Raw genomic sequence first — 11,202 nt, forward strand, 5'->3', positions numbered from 1 at the left:
CACCATCACATATATTTTTTAGCCATTACCCTCCTGCAAAAGCAGGGATACTAGAGATTAGGGGAGAAGGAGGGAACAGATCATTTCATCAGAATTTAAAAACATCCCCTATGCTTTCTTTTAATGTGATTTACCAGACCCTGTGCCTTATCAGGGAGCAAGGTCTCAGATGGTTTTGCATTAGTCTTCCTTCTTGTCATCAACTGCATGGATTTGACTGGAGGAGTAGCAGAAAAGGTGATCATTTTCCTATAATAAACACTCAACCACTATAAGCTATCCAAATGCAAAGAGAGGTTTGAATGTGACCTTATGGGAAATGAAGAAAAGTCAGCTTAACATCATCTGAAATGCCTTGTTCTTTTCCTCCAGCCCTTTTGTTTATTTCCTTTCCCCTTTGGAACTTTCTGCAAGTCGTCGTGGCAATTCCTTGTGCAGTTTTATGACTTTTGCTTAGAATCTGTGCAAAGAAAGGCCACTTCTGTAATTTAAAAACAAAGCCAAATTGCTTTGTGGGTTACAGAGATCCCTCTGGAACAGAAAGCCTGAACTGGTCTGGCATGCAAGACTGACCTTTGCCCAGCAAAGAGAAGGCAGCCCCCTCTCAGGAGTGATGAATGCCACTGTGGTTCCCAGATGGGATTTCTGTCCTTGTGCTGGTCCAGGGCACTGGCTTCTTTCTTGGCTAAGCCACAGCAGCTCCCATAGTGACAAATGGACAAGAGAGGAAGGCTTGCTACACTCTGAGAGTGTGCCTTGAACATGCCAGCTCCCTTGTGTCCCAGGACCTCTGTGCCAGCTCTTCTTCTCCCCAGAATACTACCCTCCAGGCTGTATTCTGTTTGCTGCTTTCTAGCACAGGGACCTCCTTGCAAATGTCTTCTCTTCCACCTAATCTAAATCACGCACTCCAAGACCCAAGTCTCTCTAATAGACACCCTGAAGTTATACTCTTCATAACAGTGCTACACACAGATACCTTTCATTATGTATTATTTTCCTTGCTGATTGTCAATTACTTTCCACTCAAATATCAGGTCACTGAGAGTAGAGATGGGGACATCTTCTTAGCTCTATTTCTAGCACCTAGGACAGGGCCTGATGCAGAGTAAATATGTTCCAAGAGTGAACCAGAATAGGTGATTGGGAAAGGTAGAGATAGTGTGATCAGTTGGAGGCTGGAAAAACCTCAGTTCGAATCCAGACTTACAGAATAGCTGTTTGATCTTGAGTAGAATATTTAAATTATCTGGACTTCAGTGCTTCCATCTGGGAAAAGAGCACTTGCCTCGGGGGGCTGGAGCCCTTGCGGATGGGAACAGAGTTACCAGGGCAATGTTTGTGACTGCTCTTCTCTTCTGGTTTTTGTGTATCTACAGGCTTATAGATTGCTGCTGAATTCAGAAGATGCATTATCACAAAACCAGCCGGTGCCTTTGGTGTTGCAAATTAGGTAACATTATATACAAACTCATTCTGACAGAATACCTGATGAGTTGGCACTTAATGAGTATTATTTTCTTTACTAATGTACTATTTCTCTGACTTGTTCTAGACAATACAGCCAACAGCTAAGTTAGGAGTGCTGTTTTTATACTTGTGGGAACAAGGTAAAGTGTAAAGGGAATTCAGGTGAAAAAGATAGAGAATAAATCTTAATATTATAGGGAGCAGCAGGATGACAATGGACAAGGGAGAGAAGCTGGACATGCTGTATCTGTGCAGTCAGATTTCTTAGAGAAAACAATGGTAATAAAAATAGACTGTGCCCATTGCAAACTAGTCATCCAGCATGTGCCAAAAATCAACCCTCTTCATCGTACCAATATCATACTGAATGCTAAAAAAAAATTAAAAAACTACATCTGAAACCCTGATATGCTAGTTATTGCCTTTGGCACTTTGGACAAGCTATTCAAATTATATGAATCCCAGTTTTATCATCTTCAAATTATTGATAATAACACGCAACCTAAGGATTAATGTCAAGATTAAATGAGATATTTTGGGTACATATGCATAGCTCAAGGTCCTCCTATAGTAAACCTTGATTTAGGTAGCTATCACCATCCTTTAATTGATAAGTTGCTGTATTTTATCATGTTCCATTGTGTTCTGTTATGGAATATGTTTCAAAAAGCAGCATAAATCAAGTTAGTAACTGTTTTGTTCTAGGTCACATGGTCCAGTAGAAAAGGAGCTGGACCCACTTCTTGTGCTATTTCTATTAATTCAGTGTTGACTTTGGCACTCCTCAGAGCAAGGATTTGGGGATATTCAATGACTTGATCAAGCTCTTCATGGACTTATAGGGTCTTTTTTTCCTTGTCTGTCAGTCACAAAGCCAGTGAATGTTTAATAAGTTCTCAGGGCTTGACAAGACACTGAGAGACATTAAAAATATAGTCTAGTTGGGCATCTATCTATCATCTATCTATCTAAGATCATTATTTCAAAAGAACAAATCATCATCAAATTGTGATCCAAACACCAATATAGATTAAAGGAACAGGTGTCAAACAGAGGAATGGGCCGCAGAAGCAAAGTTGACTCTGTTTATATTTTCATATAGCTTTCTGCCTGATTCTTCAAATGTAGGTAGGTAGGGAATAGCAGAAAATTCACAGCAAAATGGTTGGAGACCACCTAGGATTGGATATGCCATCAAGATTATGACAGTAAGAATACTTTGTCTAAGTATTGATGGTAAAAGTTTATCTCTCACTCTCTAGTTAGGACAGTCTATGAACAGTGGCACCCAAGTGAAGAATGTTAGATACTGGAAAAAAAATCAGTGAGGTAGAGGGTATTTCTGCCCAGTACACCATCATCTGATTAAATTCTATTCTGTCAGAGAAAATTTATTGCAATTCACTAGATGCTTTTAGACTATAGATTCACTATTTCATAACCTCTGAGAAGATCCTCCCAATCTTATCTTATTTTTGTGATCTTTAATATCCAGGATCTAGTACTCCTTTTTTATATTCTTGGCCTCAAGGAGAAACTATTATTTTTTTCTTCACTCCCAAATGCCTTTCTATCTTGGTATAGTGAGGTGAATGAACATTTCTGGGAATCACTTGATTCTTCAATGTGGGAACCCAGTGTGAAGGTCCTTCAAAACAAAATATTGCCCAGATTCGAGGAAGAGAAATTTCATAGACTACATACGGGATTGGACAGTGTACTCCCCATAATTCGCTTCCACTGTGAACCTCAGAATGTAACCTTATTTGGAGTCTTTGCAGATGTAGTGAAGTTAAAATGAGGTCATACTGGATTAGAGTGAGCCCTAACTCAATGACTTACAAGAAGGAAAAACGGAGGCATACAAAACTTAGAGGAGTATACTGTGTGAAGTTGGAAGCAGAGATTAGATTAATGTGTTTGCAAGCTAAGTAAAGGCAAAGATTGTAGCAACGACCAGAGAAGCTAGCAGAGGCAAGGAAGGTTTCTTTTCTGAGAGCCTACAGAGGAGCACAGCTCTGTGAACATTATGATTTTGGACTTTCAGGCACCAGAACTGTGAAAAAAATAAATTACTGTGCTTGTAAGCCATGACATGTATGGTACTTTGTTAGAGTAGCAACAGAAAACTAACATTCATCTGTAGGATGACAGGGAGTAATATATAGACAATTGGGCATTGAGGTATGATGCTTTTGTTAGTACATTTTTTAAAGATTTTATTATTTATTTTGAGAGAGAGAGAGAACACCCACAAGTGGGGGGAGGGGCAGGAACAGAGAGAGAGAAAATCTCAAACAGAAGTCCCGCTGAGCGTGAAGTTTGACACGGGTTTCAGTCTCACAACCCTGAGATCATGACCTGAGCTAAAATCAAGAGTCAGATGCTTAACCAACTAAGCCACCCAGGTGCCCCTCTTTTGTTAATACTTCTAATTGCAGGAGACAGAATGCCAATGAAACATAGAAGAAGATGGCTGAAAAGTAGCAGTACACGATCATGAATACCAACAACATAAATGAAATATCATATAACAGAAACTAAGGGACCTAGATGTACATTCCCCATCATTCATGGGAGTGCATTGCCTTGTGTATCCACTTCTCTCTGCACAGTGACTTTACACCATCACTTTTCTCCATAGAACAGTTTTCTCTGCTTACATATGCTGCTGCTCCCAGTGACTTCAGTGGGGTCTGCCTCTTGTCTTCCATGGCCACTGACTCTTGCAAAACACACACACACACACACACACACACACACACACACACACTGTTTGATCATCATTATCTTACCAGTTATGCATATAAGTCATTGTACCAGTTCTAGATTCCTAAATTGTGGTCTGATTAGTTCCTCTCCAGTCAGCTAACTATCTAAGCCCATTAAGCTGTGATGATGGATCATGGGCATGCCCTTAGGAAGACTGTGAGGAAGAGTCCCTAAGAAGTTATGTGAGCAAGGAGACTATAATTGATATGCCTACTATAGGTAAAACTGGCAATATTTTTCCTGACATCTCAAGAGCAAGGGATAAACCAGACATCATAAGAAGCTTAGACCCGATAAGGGGCTTTGTTTTAGAGAGGACAGCACTGGATTATTGAGGCCCACTATCTCTTAAAAGAAAGTTCTTAGAAAACTAACCCCATCTCTACAGTAAAATTTCATATTCACCAAGCCCTGCATAGGAGCCACATACACCTCATCAATAAAAAGAGACATTGACACACTGATGATATTTTAATAACTTGACACTTTGTCCTATTTTCTGTAGACATGCAAGAAGCCCAGTTTTCAGTCTGGAAGGGCAAGGGCAAGATTCTAAATTGCAAAGAATTTAACAAGGTGCTAGCTCCTGACAAGGCAGGGATATTGGTTTTATTCTAAATGAATTAAAAACTTGTTGAAATATTGTGTTCAACTCCTTCAGTAAATTTCTCATGTCCCTCACAATACATTCCCCTGTATCCACAAATGCCTGAAATTCCTCAACACAGTATTCCTCAAATTTGCCTCCTCAGTAGACTCACTAAGGGAGCTTTAAAAATATTTATGCCAAGATTTTATCCTCAGAGACTCTGATATAATTGCTGGGCATCGGGGTTTTCGAAAGCTCCAATGTGTCGGGCTTGCAGAGGAAAAGGAATGCAGACAAACTGCTGGGACTATGGAATTTTACCAGAAGTAGGCCCTTCATCTGCCCATGCAGAAATATTACTTAAACTGGAATTTGGGTTCTTGCATAGATGAATGACTGAACAAGACAGGGCACAACTTTCAATCAAGTTTGTTGTTATCAGTGGAGACAGCTTGTCCCCAAATCCAGTATTGAGTCCATGTATAATTCTAGAACTTTCTCTTTCCCATCCAATCCTAGGTTTTTTAGTCTGTGAAGATTCCTTGGATGCAGATAGAGTGGAGTTGAGAGAAAGAATCTAAAATGCTACAATGAAATGCACACACATGAATTCGTATGAAAGGAGTTTCTGCAGCAAGAGAGCAGATAAGCACTTCATTTCACCCAAAAGCTGAGTTGAGCTGCAGCTGGCAAGCTGAGAATAGACTGGCTTTATTCATGTCCAATCTCATTTAATAGAGACAGTCCCATACTGCTGAAATCAGAGGGTAATAGCAACATTCGTAATCCCCCTCTGGGTCTCTGGAATTCTGCAGGCCATGTAAAGCTTGCCTTGTGTAGTGCACAGAAAACAAGACTCATCCAGCTCCCCAGGACTGACTTAAACGCTACATTCATTGCCTGTGGATAACCCCTTAAAACAATAAGATCCAATTTGCCATAGAGCAACCACTAAAAAGAAATGAAGCTTTTTATCTTCTGCCTAGGATGAGTGTGGTTAGGAAGGCAGAGTGTTCTGTTGGGAAGTTAGGGTTGCGGAGTGATTTCCTGAAGCGCATTATTTAGGATATGTGTCCAAAGAATGCCAGCTTTTTGGTAATTCAAGTCTGGAGAGAACTGACATTTCTAAAGATTTCTGTAGAATAAAATGAAGATTTCTCAAGATAAAGGACAGAAAAACAAAAGCACTGCAATCCCATTTTTCTTACAGGGTCTTAAGTCTTTATACTCTTCTGCTTTTACATGATCTAACTTTTCTTTCCACAGGTATCCTGAGAAAAGTAGCAGCACTTCTCTGTCAGAAGGGTTAACAGATATTGCATTCTAAAACCATGAAAGAAAATATGTTGGTTTCATACAGTTAAGACTTTGTTCTGTATCTTTGCATATATGAAGTGACTGGCTGAACACATTTATTGCAGGTACTTGGAGGGGAGAGGGAAAGAGTCTGGTAATGGGCAGCATGTCTCATTTGTTATTCATGAAACACTCAACGTACAAATTTTGGGAAAGAGGAGAGAAGAAACGAGGAAGAGAAAGAAGGCAGAAAGTGAAGGAAAGTGAAGGGGAAGGAAAGACAGCAAAGAACTTGAGCAACCTGACTCTATACATGGGAAATCTGAGTTCAAACGCAGCCAAAAGTTAAGACAATTAGCCCCCGGTTTGAATAACTGAAGGACAGCTCTCTGTCCCACCCCATAGGTGCTCAGGCACTTCATCTTCAGCTAGACACCTATCTCAAGCATGATTTTTCTTCAAAAAAGCTGCCAGAAAAAGTGAGGGTCCCCTGTGTTGTGTGCTGAGAGAGGTGGGAAGCTATTTGGTGCATCTCCTAACATAAAGCCTACAACATTCTATCCAATAAAAGAGCATAAAATTCCTAAGGGGAAAAAAAATCAATGCACTGAGTTGACATATTCCCCTTCTGCATTCCATGCCTTAACCAGTTAGGACTGGATTGAAAACCAAACTACTTCAGGTTCCTCAACATGAAAACCCAAGCCAAAATGGAATATCATACATGATTTATATACTCATAATTCATCATGTCTTCAAAGAATTTGATGAATTTAAAATTGCTTACAAAGGTCCATGTATGGTCTACATATTTGAAAATAAAACCATGAATAGAACACTGTTAGGAGAAAGGAAGTTATTTCCATCTATTTTTATGCATGCATATAGTTCATCTTATTGCAAATATACAAATGATTGCATGTATATGGGATTAAAAATAGACGTATAGAGTTTCAATCCTGAAATATCAGAGAAGCTGAAATTCTACTCTGAGACACTGGTTCATTAGAAGATAAAAAGTTAAATCTGAAAACCCTACTTATTAGTAACAAGAGATTCAAGTTGGGAAGCCAAGTGCCTTAATTGATTTAGTAGCCTATATCACTTTTGTTATAAAAGAAAATAAGAACTGTAAGCAGATAATTAACACTAAGGGGATTTGAGAGGAAAAAAATGGAAATATTTTCAGCTCCCAAGAGAAACCATATATCTATAAATGGGTACATGGGAAATATATATTTTCCTCAAAACACATCTGTTTTATGCAAAGAAAATTGCCAGCACACTTATATTTCCATAAATAAAATGTAAACTGCAATATTTTACACTTAGGATGGCACAAAAGAGCCATCTTAGATTACTCCATGGATGGGGGATAAATTGCTAGTTTTTAAAGTCTTATTTCTCCCTAATTCCAGAGCAATTATAAGTCTGATTCAGTGACATTACAATAAAGAGAGGAAAAGTTGAAATATAGAGACTTCAACACTATATTCCATAAAAATCTTGGCATCCATGATGAAGAGTACAAGTCTGATTGAGAGTCTTTATCAAACCCTTCTTGCTATAGAGGGGCTGTCAGTCATACGGGCACACAAGCACATGTGTACATGGTGATACAACCCCTGTGTGTATGAAGCAGAGATCCTACCCTGTTTCAGACAAGTCAAACCTGAGGCACTTTCCTCCTTTCATTCCAGAACTTAGGGTAAAACCTTTATGCACTGTTTTTTTTTTTTTTTAAAGATTTTATTTATTTATTCAACAGAGATAGAGACGGCCAGCGAGAGAGGAACACAAGCAGGGGGAGTAGGAGAGGGAGAAGCAGGCTCATAGCAGAAGAGCCTGACGTGGGGCTCGATCCCAGATCGCCGGGATCACGCCCTGAGCCGAAGGCAGACGCTTAACCGCTGTGCCACCCAGGCGCCCCTATGCACTGTTTCTGAATATTGATTGAGCCTCCCTAAATCATTTAATGTATTTGATTTCAAGCCATAACAAAACTTTGGTAACTGATGATTTTTACTTGGAGTCATCATTTAGCTGCAACTGATTCTTATCTTGAAGTGGGACTGTCGCTCACAGTGTTGTCAAAAGCATGAGGCTACAGGGATGTGTAATGATAACATGCAGGAAACATGGAATTGCTCTAGTTCCCACATGTTCTCCCATACATGGGGATTTGTTTTCAGAATTGACCAGACTAGGAAATGCTTGCATATGAAGAGTATAAAAATCCCCCTCTTTTGCAACAACAACCCAGAAGAGACATCATCGCACAAAAGGGAAGCTCACATTGGGCTAAACCAAAGTTACATTGAATCTTTTCGGCAGAAACGACTTTACGTAGAAGTTACCACAAAAACAGAATAATTGATCAAGTAATCATAAGAGACTTAATACAAGAGTGAACATGTTTGTCACCATCCATTCTGAACCCACAATGAAACCAGGTAAATATAAGAAAAATTAGAAAAGAGCCTTGAAAAACACCATAACACAGAACACTTAAATGGGATTATTTGTTGTTACCTGTTTCTTTTTCTAAAATTTGTATTAGAACTATGTCCCTATGTTTATTGAGGTTTAGTAATAAACTATGTTTATTGATGTTCCTAAGTTTACTGATGCCTAATAATAAACTATGTTTACTGATGACATTTGTGCATAATTTATTCTAAAATGTGAATTCAGAGACTGCCAATAAAATCTACTATCTTTTCAATGCACTGAGTTTTCCAGTATTGTTAGCGATGGGTGCTTGGACTTAGTAGGTCCTCTCTGGTTACCAGAGTAAGTGTTCTACTCCCCAGAGGCAATAAAACAAGTAATCAGTTTCAATTACTCACTTCTGCTTTAGCAAGTTTTATTTCTATCATGGTATGTGAAATATTTCCATGCTTCTCTATAATGGATTTTCTAATTCCTATGTTAGCCCTAGTTAAAAAGTAAACAAACAAACAAAGAAAACCGAAAACAAAAAAACCCACAGTCAAAACCATCTCCTAACGGGTTAGTGTCCTTAGGCCAACATAGATAATTGACCAAAGTGTTCTAGAAGTGTAGCTATTGCTACGCTTTGTGTTCCCTCTCACTTTGTGATCTCGGGAAAGCTATTTAAACTGTAAGCCTCTGCTTCTCTGCATATAAAGAAGTGATGTTACAGACCTGGTGGAGTTGCTGGAAGGACTAAAGGACTCACAATACCATCTTACCCCACCATTAATTTTGTCTTATTACCATTCTCTGTGAGTCAGAGGACCTCTGAAACAGAAAGGAAACTCAAATGCTAAAAACACCAGTGCTTTGAGTTTGAAGTTTCTCTTCTATTTCTGATTTTGTAAGTCTTACCTATTATCTGGAAATCTGATTTATCACGCAAAATGATTTACCTGTTGGGTATTGGTTCTTACTCCAATGACACTATTGAAAGTATAACGCTTCCTAGACAGCCCTATCACAACACCTTGTGTTAGGCCTTCTCCATCCACCCCACCTCTCCTGCTGGTCAGTGTGAGATTTGGGGGACCTTATGTCTTCCCTGGATGTAGTCTCTTCACACGCCATAGACAGAGATTTTGTTTTTCTTTTTTTTTCTTTTTTTCACTTTCTTGTTTTGTTTTGTCTTTATTTAAATTTTGTTAGTTAACATTACAGTGCAATTCTGGTTTCTGGAGTAGAATTCAATGATTCATCGCTTTCATACAACACCCAGTGCTCATCACAACAAGTGCCAGAAGGAGATTTTAGAGTCTACATCTCTTTCTAAGAATTGAGCACAAAACATTATAAAATGACTTGCAGGTTTAGAGGGAAATGTTCTATGCAGATTAATGTTATTCATCAAACTTTAATATGTACTTCCTTTTTATCCAATGAAAGATGAGAAAATATCCTCTTAATCTACCGCCAATAGAAAATACTTTAATTTTTCACCCGAGCTATGGCTATTGATGATTGCCAGCTAATTATCATATTGTAATTCTTTGTTACATCATGTATTCATAATAATTTTAATTATCATACTAAAAAGAATCAATGCCTTATCTAATATAGTCTGTACAATTTCCTGCATACATGATTACCTATTCCAGAGTTGTTGAAATAGAGCTCAAAAGTTTGATGTCATGACCTTGATTATCCTATTTTCATCCAATTTATAAAGGACTATATCACTTTGAAAACATGGGAAGAACAAATAGATCCCAAAATTGACTAGTTTATTTTCACTTTTAAAAAACAGACAACTGCAAATGAGTCCTAATTGTGCTTACGGTGAGCATGCAAACAGGACAACATCAACAACAACAACAATAAAATTGCATGGAAATGAGAAAAAGTCTGTTGTTGGAATCCTGGGTGCATATAATTTTTTAAAACGCTGAGCAGAAAATGTGAATTTCCAAGATAACTAGGCATTAGGCATTGTCCATCAGCCAAAAATTGCCGTTAAATATTTTGCAATGGCTTATTCCCTGTAAAGCAAAAGGCTTCGCTGACAGGTGAGAACATATTTTTCAGAAGTCTCTCGCGTTTTATTAACCGATATCCTTGGATGAGAGTCATGGCTAACCAATCTTTGAGTGTAGTCCTGAGGTTGTTTTGAGGTGACTCGGGTTTCCAGTACACTATGCTGATTAGGTATCTGCTATAGCCAGGAATGATATCCAGTGAGAAAATGGGCTCTAAGAGTCAGGGACGGAGCTGTAATATCACTTTTGGGTAAGACACATGGCCCGTATTAAAAGAACTTTGGGACTAGTTACCCTAAATAAAAGAAACTCTGGAATAGTCACCTCTTGCTGAAAGAGGGACTAAAATATATCATCCACAGGCCTAAGGAAGTGCCAAGTAAAAATTAGCACCTCTTGTGAAATAGGGAGACACAAATCTATGCACCCCTGAATGGAGAGGCAGAATTTACATGCCACATATGGAATATGAATCTCCAAACTAAGAATTTAACACAAAACTGGTCTGTGAGCACTGCACCTAACTTGCTAAAGACACCTACACAAACCTAGGATAAAGTTATATTTCAGAAAAAGTAATCCTTAAATTCACTGGGCCAGGAA

This window comes from Ursus arctos, unplaced genomic scaffold (genome assembly GCF_023065955.2).
Source record: "Ursus arctos isolate Adak ecotype North America unplaced genomic scaffold, UrsArc2.0 scaffold_1, whole genome shotgun sequence".
NCBI classification, from domain to species: domain Eukaryota; kingdom Metazoa; phylum Chordata; class Mammalia; order Carnivora; family Ursidae; genus Ursus; species Ursus arctos.